Genomic DNA, 13088 nt, shown 5'->3' with positions numbered 1-13088 from the left:
CTCATCATTGTCCTTTTTCCTCTGACTTTGCTGTTTTCCTGCCCTCTCGAACTCTCTCTTTTCATATAGACTCCTTTATCCACATTCATAGATACCCTCTCGACCTGTGCCTTCTCAACACCCTTCATGTCAATCACAGATATCCCATCTCTGATCACTTCCTTGTGCCCCTCTCCACTCATGTTCCCATTCCTCTGCTAATCCCATTTTCCTCTGTCGATCCGTGGAAGAAAATGATCCAGAGTCGCTTACAATGGCATTTCTAAATTCCCAACTCTCTAGCCTTTGGCATTCTATCTGTCCTGATAGGGGGAGGCGATGGCCTTGTGGCTTTTATCGCTAGACCTTAATCCAGGAACTCAGCTAATATTCTGGGGACCTGGGTTCGAATCCCACCATGGCACATGATGGAATTTGAACTCAATTAGAAACAAAATATGTGGAATTGAGAATCTACTGATGACCATGAAACCATTGTCGATTGTTGGGAAGAAACCCATCTGGTTCACGAATGGGGATGGAAATCTGCCGTCCTTACCTGGTCTGACCGAGATGTGACTCCAGAGCCACAGAAATGTAGTTGACTCTTAACTGCCCTCAGGCAATTAGGGATGGGCAATAAATGCTGGCCAGCCAGTGACACCCATTTCTCACAAATGAATTTTTAAAAAATTGCTGATGGAATAATTGGTGCGAAATTTAAAATTAAAGGTAGGACACTCGGGTGGCTAACAGGAAGTACTCTTTGCAAATAAAGATAGTGAAAGTCTGCAATCTCGTTGCGAAATAAATTGCTGCAGCCGGATGAATTGAATGTTTCATGACTGAAGTTAATAGATTTCACTGAGGCAAAGATGCTCAGGGTTTTGTAACATAATATGTAGATAGAGTTGAGATACAGTTCAGCCATGATCGAGTTGAATGACAGAACCTGCTCAAGCAACTGAGTAATCCATTACTGCTCCTATGTTTTGATTTGATTTGATTTGATTTATTATTGTCACATGTATTAACATACAATGAAAAGTATTGTTTCTTGCGCTCTATACAGACAAAGCATACCGTTCATAGAGAAGGAAACGAGAGAGTGCAGAATGTGGTGTTACAGTCATAGCTAGGGTGTAGAGAAAGATCAACTTAATGCAAGGTAAGTCCATTCAAAAGTCTGACAGCAGCAGGGAAGAAGCTGTTCTTGAGTCGGTTGGTACGTGACCTCAGACTTTTGTATCTTTTTCCCGAAGGAAGAAGGTGGAAGAGAGAATATCCGGGGTGCGTGGGAGCCTTAATTATGCTGGCTGGTTTGCCAATGCAGTGGGAAGTGTAGACAGAGTCAAAGGATTTGGGAGGCTGGTTTGCGTGATGCATTGGGCTACATTCACGACCTTTTGTAGTTCCTTGCGGTCTTGGGCAGAGCAAGCGCCATACCAAGCTGTGATACAACCCCAGAAAGAATGCTTTCTATAGTGCAGCTGTAAAAGTTGGTGAGAGTCGTAGCTGACATGCCAAATTTCCTCAGTCTTCTGAGAAAGCAGAGGCGTTGGTGGGCTTTCTTAACTATAGTGTCAGCATGGGGAGACCAAGATAGGTTGTTGGTGATCTGGACACCTATAAACCTGAAGCTCTTGACCCTTTCTACTTCGTCCCCATTGTCCCTGGCAGTGTTGTTACTTAAAAAGAGCTGCGATAAGGGAATTAAACAAAAAGGTCTGTAGGTTCACAAAATTACACATTTGTTCAAACAGTCATATTGTTAATGCCAAAAATATCAAGGAAAATTATTGGTCAATAATAGTGAAGCAGCAGAAGTCTAAATTTGGCTTACGTAAATTGTCAGAGAGTAACTGATCCATACTTACAGGATCAAAACCTGATTAGGATGACTGTATGAAAGAGTTAACTTGCTAAAATCATTGAATCCCCTAAAGTGCAGAAGGAGGCCATTCAGCCCATTGAGTCTGGACCGACTCTCCGAAAGAGCACCCTACCCATAACCACCCCCCACCCTATCCCCTTAACCCTACGTATTTACGCCATTAATCCCCCTAACCTACATATCTTGGGACATTAAGGTGCAATTTAGCATGGCCAATTCACCTAACCTGCACACCATTGGACTATGAGGAAACTGGAGCACCCGGAGGAAATGCACACAGACATGGGGAGAACGTGCAAACTCCACCCAGACAGTCACAAATCAAAGAAGCCAGAAACATTTCTTTATTAATAGCTGTGATCACACAATTTACAGCATTTTAAAATCAGATAGTACAATCACTTAGTTCTTGTTCAAGAAATTTGACCCTTCATTTAACCGTGACAAACCCGAGTGTTTCTAAATCTGACCAATAATGAAAAACCAATGTTATGTCAGAAGATCCTTTGACTTCCCAACACTGTCTTAGAACAGCACATGATCGACATTATGATCAACACTTTCTGTCTTCCAGAATTGTTAAATGCTCTGTTTTGCCCAACGTCTGCTTGCATTGTGAGACATTTTTCGTGCATGATGTTACGACACCACATAGAGTTTGCAGCAGTGTAATCAAGGCCAGCTCTTTATGGCAGTCATGTATTCAAAGCTATCAAAGCATATGCGAGAGAAACTAACCTCCAACTTGCCAGGACATGACCGACACAAGTGGAGGGTGTGGTCGAGGTACCAAACGTGTTGCGAAACACAGAGAGAACAGGGCTGGAAAGATTTGGCGATGAAAAATTGGACGTGATGACTGGGGTGAAATAGGCTTCTGAAAACAGAAATCTGGAATTCTTATTTTATGTTTGCAACCATACATCAACGTTTTGTGAACCCAATCCTCCACTCACCTGATGAAGGAGCAGCGGCTGCAAAAGCTCATGCTACCAAATAAACCTGTTGGACTTTAACCTGGTGTTGTGAGACTGCTGACTGTGCCCACTCCAGTCCAATGCCGGTAACTCCACATCATACGCCAACTAATGTAATTATTTTTGAAAAATGCGCTTAAAACGTATTCATCTTTCCACTACATTTGATTTAAATACAACATTTCCCTCTTTTTTTTGTTTAAGAGGACCACTATTTTCTGACATGCTACTTCAGTGATACTTCAACAATGTCTAATTTATGATATCGAGAAAGTAATGCAATAAATGTTAGAAAAAAACCATTATTAAGTTGAAATAATTTAAAACCCCTTTCCCAGCGAAAGCAAAAACCTTACTGAATTTTTTGCTTTTTCTTTCGAGCAATGCTACAAAGCTTCCTCAACAGTAGAACCGTCAGCACTGTAATCATTAGTAACACAGATAACAGGAGGATCATCACATCCACGCAATAGTAAGCATACCAGGGGAGTCGGTAAGATTCTGAGCGCAAATGTGCTGCACCTTTGTGTCGAGCAACAAACTCAATCCAGAAAATGGCTCTCTCCATTGGAGACTCGGGTTGATCCCTGTGGAGAGCAGAGAGTTTCTGCATGTTATCCCGATAAGATCTGTTGTTTATGACTTCATTCAGTGCCTGCAATAGATCTGTTGACTGCATGGCTGAGACACTAATCACCTTTGCAGCCCCTCTGATTTCAAGTCTGAATAAATTGTCAAACTGGTCAAAAAGCAGAGGAATGCCAACCACTGGCACCCCATGATAGATGGCTTCATAAATCCCATTGGTGCCACCATGGGCAACAAAGGCTCGTGTCTTGGGGTGCCCTAGAAGATCATTCTGAGGGATCCATTTTGCCAATAGCGTATTATTTCCGATGTTGGGAGGGATCTTTCCATTGTATCTCCAAATAACTTTCTGAGGTACCTGAGCAAAGGCCTCTGCAATTTTCATTGTAATATGCATTGGTAAATGGTTAATAATTGTCCCCAGAGACATCACAATAACCCCATGTTCCCCTGAGGATTGGACAAACTCTTCAAACTCTGCTGCGAGAGGTTTGGGTGGTTTACACTGGAATCCTCCAATGTAAACAATATTTGGCATGGTGGGTCTCGGGAACTCAAATATAAAATCAACCCTCAACAGCCACACATCTGCCCCATGGAGAACCGTCTCGATATCTGTGTCTGGGCCTAGATATCGACGGCAGAGCTCATCGTAAATGGGGTTAATCACAAATTTTGAATGATATGATTGTAAAAGGTTTAGGAAGATATTTAATATTCTTTGAATAAAACTCATTTGATCTGTCATGTGTGCGGGGACTGGGACATAGGAAGGAGGCGATGGGGCGAGGAAAAAATGAGGTTCTCCACTGCTGAGCCATCGAACATTGTATACCAAAGGAACTTTTAAAGTATGAGCAAGCAGTGGACCTGTTGGAAAAACTGGATCAGTAAGTACTAAGTCAAAGTGCTCATTTTTAAGTTGTCTTAACAAACTTTTGTTTTCATGAATTCTAATAATCATTTCTCGTGTCCAAGTGTGACATGAATGCAGAAAAGTCATCATTTCAGACTGGAACTTAAACCATGGCATCCAACTATCCTGTAAGGCTTCTAGTGCCCTTTCAAGCAAAGTTTGCATAACGTCTTCGCCTTCATATTTCCTAAACATTCCTGACATTTCCACCACAATGGATTGATATAGATCAGGGTCCTCTTTGATGTACCAAGATGTTGAGAAATTAAGGACTGTGATGCTGTGCCCACGAAGTTTCAGTTCTTCCAATAGAATTCTCATATTGACCCAATGGCTTCCGTCCATGGGAACAACCAATATGTTCGCCCCCTCTGTAATCGGACATAAATGGGTGACGATGATACCAAGTATGTATGCAACTTGGAACCTGCGTTTGCACACGAGATTCTCCATTTTGAGAGCAAAATGACATCCAGATCCTGTTAGGGAATGGAAGAGAAACATTGGTAATACGACATAAATTTAAAATCAGATCATAAGAAAATAGGTGTGGACTTCTGCCTGTGCTCCGGCCTGCGTAATTGACCCCGTGACCCCCGTCTTTCAATAAGGTAATGGCTAAACTACCTCAACTGCACACTCTCTTAATTCCCTGAGTGCTCATAAGTCTATTGATGCCATTCTTGATGTATTCAATGCCTGAGTTTCCACAGCATTCTGACCGGAGGGAATGTCAAAGATTCATACCCCTTGGTGAAAAATTGTCTCCTTATTCTGACACTGACCCTGAGTTCTCAATGCTCTAGTGAGGAAACAGCCTCTCGGCACCTTCACTGACAAACCTTCAAAAAATGTTGTACTTTTCAATGAGATTACTTTTCAATATTCTGAATTCCAGATAATATCAGCATATTTTGCTTGATTGTTGTACATTTAGAATCGAGGTGAGGGGGAATTTCTTCAGCCAGAGGGTGGTGAATCTATGGAACTCATTTCCACAGAAGCCTTTGGAGGCCAAGTCACTGAGTGTATTTAAGATAGAGATAGATAGGTTCTTGATTGGTCGGCGAATGAAAGGTTATGGGGAAATGGCCTGAGAATGGGGTTGGGAAACTTATCAGCCATGATTGAATGGTGGAGCAGACTCAATGGGCCAAATGGCTTCCTTCTGCACTGTAACACTTCTGTGATTCTCTGAAATATTTGCAGCAAGTCTTCTTTACTCTTATATTGCAACCCTCTTGCAATAAAGTGGAACAGACTATTTGCCTTCCTCATTACTGTGTTTTTTTTTATTCATTCCTGGAACATGGGTATCGCTGACTGGCCAGCATTTATTGCCCATCCCCAGTTGCCCAAGGGCAGTTGAGAGTCAACCACAGTGCTGTGGTTCCTGAGTCACATGTAGGCCAGACCAGGTAAGGATGGCAGATTTCCTTCCCTAAAGGACATTAGTGAACCAAATGGGTTTTTCCAACAATCGACAATAGTTTCATGGTCATCAGTAGATTCTTAATTTAGATATTTTTAATTGAATTCAAATTCCACCATCTGCTGTGGCTGGATTTGAACATTAGTTGAGTTTCTGGATGAATAGTTTAGCGATAATACCACCAGGCCTTCGCCTCCCCTACCTGCATATTAGCATTGTTATCGTTTGTTCACACACCCAAATATCTGTGAATGACAACATTGAGTAGTCTCTGATCTTTGGAAAATATTCTGCTTTTGCTTGCCTGTCAAAATTGATCATTTCATACACGTCCATGAGTATTTCTAACACACTTCTGTCTAAACAAGGCATCACTTTATTGAAATCGGATCTCTGGGCTGAACAACGTGTGGAGTAAAAGACCCCCTACACACTGTACAAAGGTTTGGTGACCAAGATTCCGTCTGACCAGTTCTGATGAACTGTCACCGGCTGGAATTATTATGGAACTTAATCCAGACAGATGCGAGGTGATGCATTTTGGAGGATCAAATCTAGGTGTGAATCATACTATAAGTGGCAGAACCCTTAGGGACATTAACATACAAAGGGATCTGGGTGTGCAGGTCCACAGTTCCCTAAAAGTGGCCAAGGTGATTAAGAAGGCATATGGCATGCTTGCCTTTATCAGCTGGGGAACTGAGTACAAGAGTTGGGAAATAATGTTGCAGCTATATAAAACCTTGGTTAGACCGCATTTAGAGTATTGCGTGCAGTTCTGGTCACCACACCGCCAGAAGGACGTGGAAGCTTAGGAGAGAGTGCAAAGAAGGTTCACCAGGATGTTGCCTGGTCTCAAGGGTGTTGGCTATGAGGAGAGGTTGAATAAACTAGGATTGTTTTCACTGGAAAGACGAAGGCTACAAAATCATGAGAGGCATAGACAGGGTGAATAGTCAGAGACTTTTTCCAAGGATCAAAGTGTCAATTACAAGGGGGCACAGGTTCAAGGTGGGAGGTGGAAAGTTTAAGGGAGGTGTGCAGGGGAGGTTTTTCATGCAGAGAGTGGTGGGTGCCTGAAACGCACTTCCAGAGGAGGTGGTGGAAGCAGGCACATTAGTAGCATTTAAGAGGCATCTGCATGGGAAGATGAGTGGGGAGGGAATAGAGGGATACGGCCCAAGTAAGGGCAGAAGGTGCTTTTTAGTTTAGTTAGGGCATCATGATCGGCATGGGCTTGGAGGGCTGAAGGGCCTGTTCCTGTGCTTTACTTTTCTTTGTTTTTTGTTCTTTGTTCTTTAGTAACTTTTTCTTTCTCCTCAAAGGATGCCTGTTCGACTGTACATTTCCAATATTTTCTGTTCACATTTCAGACTTTGGCATTAGTGTAGAAGAAAATTTCCAAGCCTGATCTGCACAGCACGGTGGCACAGTGGTCAGCACTGCTGCCTTATGGTGCCAGAGACCGGGTTCAATTCCGGCCTTGGGTGACTGTGTGGAATCTGCACGTTCTCCCCGGGTGTGCATGAGTTTCCTCCGGCTGCTCCAGTTTCCTCCCACAGTCCAAAGATGTGCAGATTAGGTGGATTGGCCATACTCCATAGTCCCTTAGTGTCCCAGGATATGTAGGTTAGTGGGATTAGTGGGGTGTAGAAAGTGAGGAGTTAATATATTCGCCAGCCAACTTAGCAATACCCATGCTATGGGAATCCAAGTTTGGCCTGCCGCTGTGTTTTGCACCATATGATAGTACCACAGTCATCACAGGTCAAATAGAGCTGCTTGTATTTCTCTTTGTATATTGTTTTCCAACTATGTTCATACCAAGTCTCACACAGAAGTTGTTTGTGACACACTGTAAAAGGAAGGCTTTGATCTGAATAAATTGGGCTTCACCTTGGACTGGGTTTGTGAACGGTTCCAGGGCCAGTTGAGTTCCAGACCAGCCATCATTACTGGGCTTCCTGACAGGCAGAAGACCGTGAGACTTGTTGCTTATTTTCTTACTTACGTTTCTTTCATATGATTTGCTCTTTTTCAATAAACAATTATAATAGTTGAGAGATTATAATTCTAACCTGTTTTTTATTTAACATTCTCACAGACCATTAAAGGAACAAAACAGAACATGGGGTAAATGTGTGGTGTTTTGGGGTTCAGGCAAAGGGAGGTGGGCCTGAGTAAGATGCTCTGTCTGAGTGTCGGTGCAGACTCGATGGACCAAATGATCTCCTTCTCTATTATAGGCATTCTATGATTCTATGAAAACTGTACACATTAAACAAAAGTGGTCCCAGCAACAGCTTATATGTAACTGTTATAAGACATCCTTACCCTTAGAAATAACCCTTCGCAGTGAGGGCTATGGGTGGAATTTTCTATTTTGAGATTAAGTCCTGTGGTGGGTTTGGTGACGGAAGCCACAGGGAATGCATGCCATATCAGGCATTGGATAGTGCGCACCCTGCCATCGCATCTGCTTTCCATATTTAAAAGACGCCCAGGCAACATATCCAAAGTTCAGGAAGGAGATGGCCATGGAGGATCAACATCCAAATTCACCGATGCCTCCCTGGGCATCCTGGAGTGGCACCTGGCCACTCCCCAGCGGATGGGGAGGCCGATCAAGATGATGAACTTGGCAGAGGAGGAATTGTCCAGGACCCAACGTTGCAGGACCCTCATTCTGCCACACTACCAGCCCCCACTGCCACCTTTAACACTCACCATCCCTTCCTATGGGTGGCACGGTAGCACAGTGATTAGCACTGCTGCTTCACAGCGCCAGGGACCCGGGTTCGATTCCCGGCTTGGGTCATTGTCTGTGTGGAGTTTGCATGTTCTCCCCGTGTCTGCGTGGGTTTCCTCCGGGTGCTCCGGTTTCCTCCCACATTCTGAAAGACATGCTGTTAGGTACATTGACCCGAACAGGCACCGGACTGTGGCAACTGGGGGAATTTCACAGTAACTTCATTGCAGTATTAATTTAAGCCTTACTTGTGATTAATAAATAAACGTTAAAACTTTTATCACCATTTCCCTCAGTCTTTCTCAGAACAGACCTATTGACACCATGGACCCTTTCATTTGAACACCTTTCCGCTCTGCCCCCATGCGCATTCACACTTGAACACAACCCATCCCCATTCAAACTGACACGTGCCGCATGCCTATTCATGCTTGCACAATCCCTTGCTCATTCGCACTTGCACACACCCCATGCTCATTCACACATGCGCACACCTCATGCCCATTCACACTTGCACATCCCCATGCCCATTCACACTTGTGCACACCTCATGCCCATTCACACTTGCATACAAGCCTCCCCACTCACCCACACTCCAGCATGTTCCTTCCCACCCTCCCACTCTATATCAACTCACCTATTCAATGATCACCACAGCTTTCCCCTGCCACCTCCAAACTCTCAAACACCACCTAGTCCTCCACCTCTTCAAACCTACCTCATGTAATCCTCCCCACTACAGCACAGTCACCAGCCAACTAAACCTCCTGTAGTTGCCCACCTGCAGCTGAAAGAACCACCACCTGGAAGAGGCTACTGCGCAGAGAAGATCCACATGATGGATGCTCCACCCAACCACGGCTACACCTGGTGTTCCATGGTCCAGGCCTCCCTCTTCCATCCAGATCTCCCGAGGTTGCCCCAGTCTGTCTCGCCAATATGTATGCTCTAGGTTGATCTGGACAGGGGTGATTTCCCACTGGTGCTGCCAACAATTGGGCAGTGGGGGTGATTCTGGCCTCTGATGGGAATCACACCCCACCAAGTCAGGCAAGAAACCTAATTTTCAGTTTCCATCACATTGTCCCTGCCCCATCCATCTTTATACCCACCGGGGAGAACAGGGGGAAAGGGCGACTGAAAAACCCTACCATTTGAGTTGTCTTCCCAACTGCTCATTGTATCTGCATGCTAACTTTATATGTCTTGCATTGAAGGACACCTGTGATACCTGTGAATCCAAACTTTGGCAACCTTGTGAAAATATTCTGCTTTTTCATTCTTCTGGACTTACAGATATTTTGAATACAATTATGACTGTGCTTGACAATATATTTAACAAATCAGACCTGAGGGCTAAATGTCCTCTCATGTAAAATACAGGTTTGGATACAATGGGAGGAGATTGTGTTACGATTTGCTGGCATTGAGCTAGGAGCAGCAAGTTACAAAACTTGACAACAGATTTCGCAAGTTGCTCGTCCACTTAATATTCCATTCAATTCAACTGGGGTCTGTTAGTGCTTCTTCCTGGAATGCTTTTCTTGGCAGTTTTGTTTGTGGTCCTTCCTGGCACTCTCATGAGCAACGGAAATCAAACCCGCACTACTGCCGTTATTCTGAATCGCATGCTAATCAGCCCCTACACTTATTAAACTAGGACTTTCTATCTGTGACTGCCACACACTATTCTGCACCCTCTCCTTTTCTTCTTCCTTATCTACTTTATAAACAGTATGTTTTGTCTGTATAGCACGCAAGAAACAATACTTTTCACTGTGTCCCAATACATATGACAATAATAAATCAAATCAAATCAAAATCAGCACCTGGGCCAGGATTTTACGGTCCCTCTAGCCCAGTGGATGTCATGGTCCTACCAAAGGAAATGGCAAATTAAATGGCCGACTGCATCTGCTGGTGGTGGGGCGGGGGCGGGGAAGACACGCTGTGGTGAAGCCATAAAATCCTTGGCCCTAATGTTAGGGCAATGCACTTTTAACCTAAAGGAATGGTTCCCGAATCAAGAAAAGTTTAGAAGATTTTAGTTATGCTGCCTTCAATATCATTGTATAGAAATTAGATGCAATTTAACCCTGCCTTACTTAGGAGATCTATTCATTATACTTGAGAGAGTACTCTGAACTTGTAGATTATGAAATAGTCATGAAATTAAACTTTTACTTACAGATGATGCAAATATCGAGCACTGTAGGAAATCTTGTATTCAAAGAGTACTTATACACAACTCGCAAATCTGAAGTCTGCTGCGAATTTCTGATTGTGTAACACCGGGAAATTAAATACTCATGTTTTGCAATAATCTTCCTGTTGGCATGGGTCCGTATCCATTCTAATGTTGCTCTGCAACCACGCTGAAAAACCTGAATTTCCCTCTGTCCAATGTTAATGTTTAGCCCAGATCAGAATCTCCAAGGTATGTTATGCAATTAGCCTGGACTTCAATCTTTGCATTTGATTTTGGCATTAAAGTGAGCATAAGGTGTTTCAATCCAGGTATGATTCAAATGATCCACGAGGAAGCTTTTATCAAAATAAATTTTATTTAAGAACACGGAATATAACAAAAAGAATGAGCATAACTTTAACCAATTGAAATACATACAGAGCGGCAGAGGGATGCACTGCGGAGCATACAGGAGGCAGAGAGGGTGATAGACACTAGTTATAGGGAGGTTGTCACACTAGAGGTTCAAACAGGTAGATGGGTGACCGCCAGGAGAGGCAGGCAAGTAATGCAGGAGTCTCCTGTGTCTATTCCCCTTTCAAACAGGTATACCGTTTTGGATACTGTTGAGGGGTCAGCCTGTCAGGGGGAGATACCAGCAGCAGTCAGGCCTGTGGCACCACAGCTGTTTCTGCTGTGGGACAGGGTCGGGCAAAGAGCAAGCGAGCAGTAGTAATAGGGGACTCGCTAATTAGAGGCACAGACAGGCGTTTCTGTTGCTGCAATCGAGACTCCAGGATGGTGTGTTGCCTTCCTGGTGCCAGGGTCAAGGACATCTCTGAGCGGTTGCAGGACATTCTTAAGGGGGAGGGTGAGCAGCCAGAGATCGTTGTACATTTTGGTAGCAACGACATAGGTAGGAAAAGGGATGAGGTCCTGAAGTGTGAATATAGAGAGTTAGGCAGAAGGCTAAAGTGCAGGACCCCGAAGGTAGTAATTTCAGGACTACTATCGGTACCACGTGCTACTGAGAGTGGGAATAGGAAGATTAGGCAGATGAATGTGTGGCTTGAGAACTGGTGCAGGGGGCAGGGATTTAGATTTTTGGATCATTGGGATCTTTTCTGGGGAAGGGCTGACCTGTTGAAGAGGGACGGGTTACACCTGAACTGGAGGGGGACTAACATCCTGGCAGGGAGATTTGCTGGAGCCACTCAGGAGGGTTTAAACTAGTTTGGCAGGGGGGTGGGATCCAAAGCAGTAGGGAGACAGAAGAGAAGGTTGAGGACAGCACAGAAGTCAAAGAGAGCACATTAAGTAGTAAAGGCAGTGTCAGTAATCCAAGTACCAGACAGATCAGGCAAAAGCAAGACAGAGAGCAAGGGAAGTCCAGATTAAACTGCATTTATTTCAATGTAAGAGGCCTGACGGGCAAGGCAGGTGAACTCAGGGCATGGATGGGTACGTGGGACTGGGATATTATAGCAATTACTGAAACATGGCTGAGGGAGGGACAGGACTGGCAGCTCAATGTTCCAGGGTACTGATGCTATAGGAAAGATAGAACAGGAGGTAAGAGAAGAGGGCGAGTTGCACTTTTGCTTAGGGAAAACATCACGGCCGTATTGAGGGGGGATATATCCAAGGGTTCGGCCACTGAGTCTATATGGGTAGAACTGAGAAATAAGAATGGGGGAAATCACTTTGATAGGGTTGTACTCTCGGCCCCCAAATAGTCAGCGGGAAATTGAGGAGCAAATATGTCAGGAGACCTGGGAAGGTTTGTATTCTTTCTTTAAAAGGTACTTACCTCCGAGGTTTCGACCTCATTCTTCCAGCGGAGCAGGCAGAGAGGGGAGCGACTTTGGAGAGGAGAGCTGGAAGGTAAGCTGAGTTTTTGTTTTTAACTTACTTTTTCGGAGCTTTTTTTTCAGAGCAGCTGGAAACTGGAAGTCGGCCGTGGGGAGACCTGGATAATTTTGTTTTACCCACTAAAGCTGAACGGTGAGGAAACCCGAGATTGTCTCCACCCTCCCTCCTCCTCTAACCTAAAAAATAGACTCGGTGTGAAATCAGGTGTGGTGAACCATTGTTGGTTACTGCCAGGAGTGCTGAGCCATGGTTTGGCCAGCTCTATGAGTCTGTAGATATGTTACTGTTGGGGTTAGGGTTGGGCTGTTCTACCTGTTAATATAGTCCTATGGTACACTCCAGTTGGCTCCGCCTTCCGGGAGAGGGACAAAGGTCACTGCTCTGCCTGGTGACCCTTTAGTCTGGGATTGTATATTGTATATAGTAGCTCCGTTATTGTTGGCAATAAAAGCCTTTAGTTCCCGGGTACATCCAGCCTCCCGTGTGATTTATC

General features: G+C 44.3%; 1 pseudogene across 1 annotated transcript; it reads right to left on the bottom strand.

Annotated features, from left to right (window-relative positions):
• Window positions 1–2199: 2199 nt before the first annotated feature.
• LOC144511223 (UDP-glucuronosyltransferase 2A1 pseudogene) lies at window positions 2200–10959 on the bottom strand (annotated as a pseudogene). The gene is made up of 2 exons (XR_013500776.1): window positions 10724–10959; window positions 2200–4833 (listed from the first exon to the last, which is right to left on the bottom strand). The product of XR_013500776.1 is annotated as a UDP-glucuronosyltransferase 2A1 pseudogene (transcript).
• Between the last annotated feature and the right edge of the window lie 2129 nt (window positions 10960–13088).

The sequence above is a fragment of the Mustelus asterias genome, chromosome 24, assembly GCF_964213995.1.
Source record: "Mustelus asterias chromosome 24, sMusAst1.hap1.1, whole genome shotgun sequence".
Lineage (NCBI taxonomy): Eukaryota > Metazoa > Chordata > Chondrichthyes > Carcharhiniformes > Triakidae > Mustelus > Mustelus asterias.
Note: the sequence above shows the minus strand (reverse complement) of the source record. Positions and strands in the feature narration are given on the sequence as shown.